Genomic DNA, 5,689 nt, shown 5'->3' with positions numbered 1-5,689 from the left:
ACAAGGCCAGCTCAGCTTTATATAATCTACCGTAAAGCACGTTATAGACGAGCGTGTATGAGACTACCGTAAATATCGATATTGATATAAGATATTAGAAATTGTATTGTGTGTTTGGCTTTTTTTGTTCAGCATTTAAGGCATTTTTTGTTTTATTTTTAAACATGGAATTTAGTTAGATATTTTACAAGCCCGTAGCCAGCCTAAACAAAGGGGTGGTCCTTTTTTCTGAAAAAGTGGACATTTTTTTGCAGTTATTTGCCTCATTTTCTAATCAGTTATGAGGTTTAAATACTGCATTTTAGTGACATTTTAAGCACTAATCTTCGCCGGGTCTTTTTGACGAACTAAAAATATTCCCTACAAAGTGCTTACTATACTATTTCATTCCGAAGTATTTACAAATTTGCATTCAAATATTACAGTTTTATAAATAATGTTATGAGATTAGATTTAAATAAAACATAATAAAGAAATATAAAAAATACTTAATTTTAAATACAAATTTATTATCATTCATCATTTAAAAAATAGAAATCTGGTAACCTGTTTTAAACTAAAAAGTGTAGCAGAGAAAAAACTGACCCTCTCATTTAACTTTCCTCAGAAAGTCAGAATTTGGCCACTTGATGACCAGATGAACATGATGTATATTAATTACTTTCTGCCTCTCCTAATTTGATTTCCAATTTTATAGACGTTTTTAATCAATTTGACATATCTACCTTGTATTTGAAAGATTGCCAATGAAAAAGTCTATCAAGGTCAATGAAAAAGTCTATCAAGGTCATAAATACATTATACATACAAATTATACATTATAAATACATTATATATAATACATCTATTAACTCAAGACACCAACTAATCCAATGTAAAATATCGGCTTCATTATTCTACACTCTCAGAAATAAATGTACAGGAGCTGTCACTGGGGCAGTAGCTTTATAAAAGATACATATTGGTACCCACATAGTCCACAGTGGTATATAAAAGGTGCATATTAGTACCCAAATGCCCCTAAAACGAACCTTTGTGGTACCATTATGAACCCTTCAGGTAGAAATATGTACCTTTTGAAAAGGTACTGCCCCATTGACGGCCCCTACCTTCATTTCTGAGAGTGTAGGGTTAAGCTTAATAAATTGTACTCCTCCATCTCTTCTAAATGTAACAAATGTGAATCTGCCAAAGGCTCCTTACATCTTTTTTTGGTCTTGCCCAAAAAAGAGTTTTGGAATGATATATTCAGATTCTACTCTAAGGCTTATTGTTGTGACCTCACCCCTGATCCAGCAATTGCTGTTTTCGCTTGGTCTGGCTCACTTTGGGGGTTCAGTCATCAAATTAAAAAATCTGTCCAATATGGAATGGTGAAAGCTAAAAAAAATTCTTTGCTTGTGGAAAAAGGTATGAAAACCACTTTTTGAATTCTGGCTTTCAGAATTTTCTAGCACTTTACAATTCGAGAGACTTAGACACAATCTTTCTGATAGCATTGCTGGCTTTGAAGCCAACTGGAAACCCTTTTTTAATCATCTGACTAATGCCAAGGATAACAGTTTAAAGGTATTACCCGGTCACCGTCTGCAAGATCAACATATTGTCTGTGCCCACTGGCCTAGATATATATGTGTAACATTGTTGACCCATGTATAATACTGGAGGAACTGATGTGATAATGGTTTTAAAATCTTCTTTTTTCTGTCTTCTTTTTGTTTTGTTTTGTTTGCATTTCTTTTAAAATTTCTTTATAGTTGTTGTTGCTTTTTGTAATGTTCTGTGCTGCTTTAAGGTCAAAATAAAAATATAATATTCAAAATACAAAAAAGTCGTATCATCAGCTAGCTGACTAATTATTGTGTTCCATAAAATTAATGCCTGCAATATTTTCATTTTTAACAAGAATTGCTAATAGTTCTGCAGCCAAAATAAATTATAGAGGATAGCTTCCACATCCTTGCTTTATTCCTCTGTTAATCTGAAATCGAGGGGGTGTTTGTTTTGCTAATAGCAACTGAACTGTTAATGCCCTTGTAAAGCATTTTAATGATATTTACTAATTTGAACCAAACCTAAAAACTTTAATGTCTAAAAAAGAAACTGGTGTTCTACTTTATCAAATGCTTTTTATAACAAAATGAAAGCCTCTTCTTCAATAAAATTGTTGTATTCTAGCATGTCCAGAACATGCCAAATATTATTATGAATAGATCTACCTTTTAGGAATCCTGATTGAGTTTCGCTAATTACTTGAGGAAGAAGAAACTTTAATCTAGGAGCAATCACCCCTGAGAATATTTTGTAATCTGTATTTAGAGAAGCGTGATAGGTCAAAGATTATCTAAGAAGCTTTTATTCTTTTCAGGTTTTGGAATCAAAATAATAAGTTCCTGCTTCATAGTAGGCAATTATTATAGTAGATTATTATTCCTTTTGCATTCTTGTAATTCTTCAAACAAAAAGATCCTCCCCCCCCCCAAAAAAAAATTGAAGTAAGCCCATCCGGTCCAGGCGATTTATTAGTTCTCATTTTTTAAAGATAAATCTAATTCAGAAATGGAGACGTGAATCACAAAGGTTTTCCTCAACTTTGGAAATAAATTGGTTTACTTTTTTAATGAAAGTTTCAGCGTCATCCTTCGTGTAAGATGACAAGTCTAAGTTTGAGTAAAACCTCTTTTGCCATTACGTGAACTTTCTACTTGGTTTATTAACAAACTTCCCATAGCATTTCTTTCTTGACGTCTTTTTTCCAAAAATATGATTTATTTTTCCCATACCTCCATTAAATTGGCTTTTGATATTACATTTGCACCCTTTACCTTTCCTATATGAACTTCATATCTAATGAAGACTGTAAATGAATCAGTTTTTCCTTATCAACCTGTGTTAAAGTAAGTTTACTACAACACACGTTAATCTTGTGTAATAATTTAATTTCTTTTTCTAATCAAATTTTTTTCTATATATACTATAGTATACTCTCTAATTTTGAATTGTAAAACCTCCCATTTACAGCTGCTAGACATACTTTTACTAATAATATCCTTTATAATCTTCTTTATCTGTTCGCAATATTTTCTTGGGATAAAAGCTCAGAATTATATTTCTTAAAAACTTGACAGGATTCCTTTAAAAAAAACAGTAGCCTATGCTAAATTTCTAAACTATAACTACAATTGACAGCTAGATTTCCCAGGAGAAAGCACATGTAATTTGCAGTGCAATTCTGATGAATTCATATATAGGCCTAACATTTTTCATAAACCTTATTTATTTAATTTATTGAGAGTTGTAATACTCTGGAGAGAAATTGAGGTGTATTTGTAACAATTACTTATTTGTTGGACCACTTTAATTTTGTCAACCAAATGCATTCAATTTTATGACAATGTAGGCTACTACAGTGAGCTCTAGGACAAATGAAAACACAATTCAGGTGTTTAGCAAAAGAACTTTATTGTGTTTGATCTGAAAAGAACGAACCGGAAGACCGAAACCGGAGAAACGTGGATAAATCGTGGATGTCTTGAGCGTGCTGTTCTGAAGGCTTCTTTGCTCAACAACACTGGCCTGCTGAAAAACAAAGCAAAACATTAAACAGATCACACAAAGGCCCTAACTATTTTAGACTATAGTAAACTAAAGTTTAAAACTATAGTTTAAATTAGAAGCTAAAGTGGGACAAGCTGCTCCCACCCACCATAACCCTCGCAGCAGGTCCCACTATACCGGCCTCCCGTGTTTCCCTGAGGGTCCTCAGAGTCCGTATTGCCCCCTGCCTAGGGTGCACTGCTGCCTCGCCCCAGGAAGTGCACGAGCTAACCGGGCGCCAGTCCGTGCCGGATTACCCGGAATGTTGCTCGGCGGCACATTTCGAGCAACAAACAAACCGCGAGGAGCTACAGCACAGATGGGCCGAGTGAAGCTTCACGAAGCGGACTTCGTGAGATTGGCGTGGCTCCACTCGTACCGTCGGCATTGAACTCACCTTGGTCAAGTACAAACAGCAACACCTTGAGAACTGACTAAACTGAGATGAAGCGTAAGATCTTTAACAGAATGCAGATCGAATGTTTAGAACGCGACGTCACTGGCTGAGCAACTTGTCATGAGGAGCGTTGAAGGGAGAAACGCAAGATGGCGCCGCGAGCATAAGTAAAAAGTTACTTTTAAGAAACATAACGGTCTTAATTATTTTCAATCTGCATCTCAGTTGTATATTAAGTGTTATTTACTTACCCAAGTCGATTTAGGGACATGTCAGCTGTTAAGAAAAGGAAAAATTGTATGATGTACAAGAAAGAAATGTCAGCTAATTCAGAAACGTCGGCTAGCTCTGCTGCTTGTAATGTCATAATTGATAGCTGTCACAGTTACTTAGCTCGGTAAAGTTGGTTTTAGGTTTGATATTCGCCGGACATTCGCGCACGCAATTTTAGTGATCATCTGCTAATTACATCCATAGAATCAATACACACAATCACGCAAAGCTGCAACTATACGGTACGTAGTCTACAGTTTCTAACTATACGCTACATACAAAGCAGAAATAGGCAATATCGCTTGTCATAAGCATACAGTACCCATCAGCTAACGCACTTAAATGTTATTTTCTCACATTTACTCATCATCATTTCTGTATATATCACACAAATAAATAGGAAAAAATATTCACAGTATTTCACCTAGATGTAAGCTTCTCATTCTAAAGTGTGCTCATTCCTAGGGACTAAACTGACTTACTACATACAGGAGAGATTTTCCCCATAACTGTATTAACATATGAACAGTACACAAACACTTTAGAAAAATATCTACGCTAATTTGACCAACTGTAATTTTCGCACTCTAAAGATTACCAGAGGCCAGCCTGCCTTTACCAAAGTAACACAAGTGCCAATTTCACATCAGTCACATCAATAACGGAGAGGTTGTGCAGGTTAATTCATAGAATTTCTACAAAGTATGTTGTTTTCTGTAAACTCAGATCCATAGACATGTGTATTTCCCACAATTAAACTGTAAAAATATTTACAGATTGATATTTTTCTGAATCCCAAAAACTCTGGTTAATTGTTTAGGAAAATATAAACAAATGTTTCAATATAATGTTGACATATACTTTCTCTGTAAATTTATTTTAGAAGCTTTTGATGCAAATGTCACATCCATAATGGAGTAATTTCTCATATGCGTTGTGTATATGTCTTAATAAGTAAAAAAGCAGCTCTAATAATGTTGTGCTCTTCCTTTGTGTTTCCCATTTTATATGTTAACTACTCTTTAATTTACTTTTTAGGGACACCTCCAATGTGAAGCAGTGGACACCTGAAGATGTCTGTTGCTGGCTGAAAATAAATGACCTATCAAAACTTACTTCATCTTTTGAAGGTGTGAACAATAAAAATGGCAGTTAACTACCCACTGTGTAACCAGAAGACATTTTATCTTACACATTTACTCAAACACACCGGACTATATCATGAGAATGAGCCTCATTTCAACATAACGTGGACTTAATGGATGTAGCCATACAAGCAAATTTTTTTCTTCACATCGCTCTCATGTTTATCGAAAATATCAAGCACTGCTAAAAGAACATCATTCCATGGACAGCCAGCAACTTGCCGAGAATGATTTAGGATCAAAAACAGCAGAAGATGAGCAAGTACCATGTGACTGA

The sequence above is a fragment of the Danio aesculapii genome, chromosome 17 (genome assembly GCF_903798145.1).
Source record: "Danio aesculapii chromosome 17, fDanAes4.1, whole genome shotgun sequence".
NCBI lineage: Eukaryota > Metazoa > Chordata > Actinopteri > Cypriniformes > Danionidae > Danio > Danio aesculapii.
Note: the sequence above shows the minus strand (reverse complement) of the source record.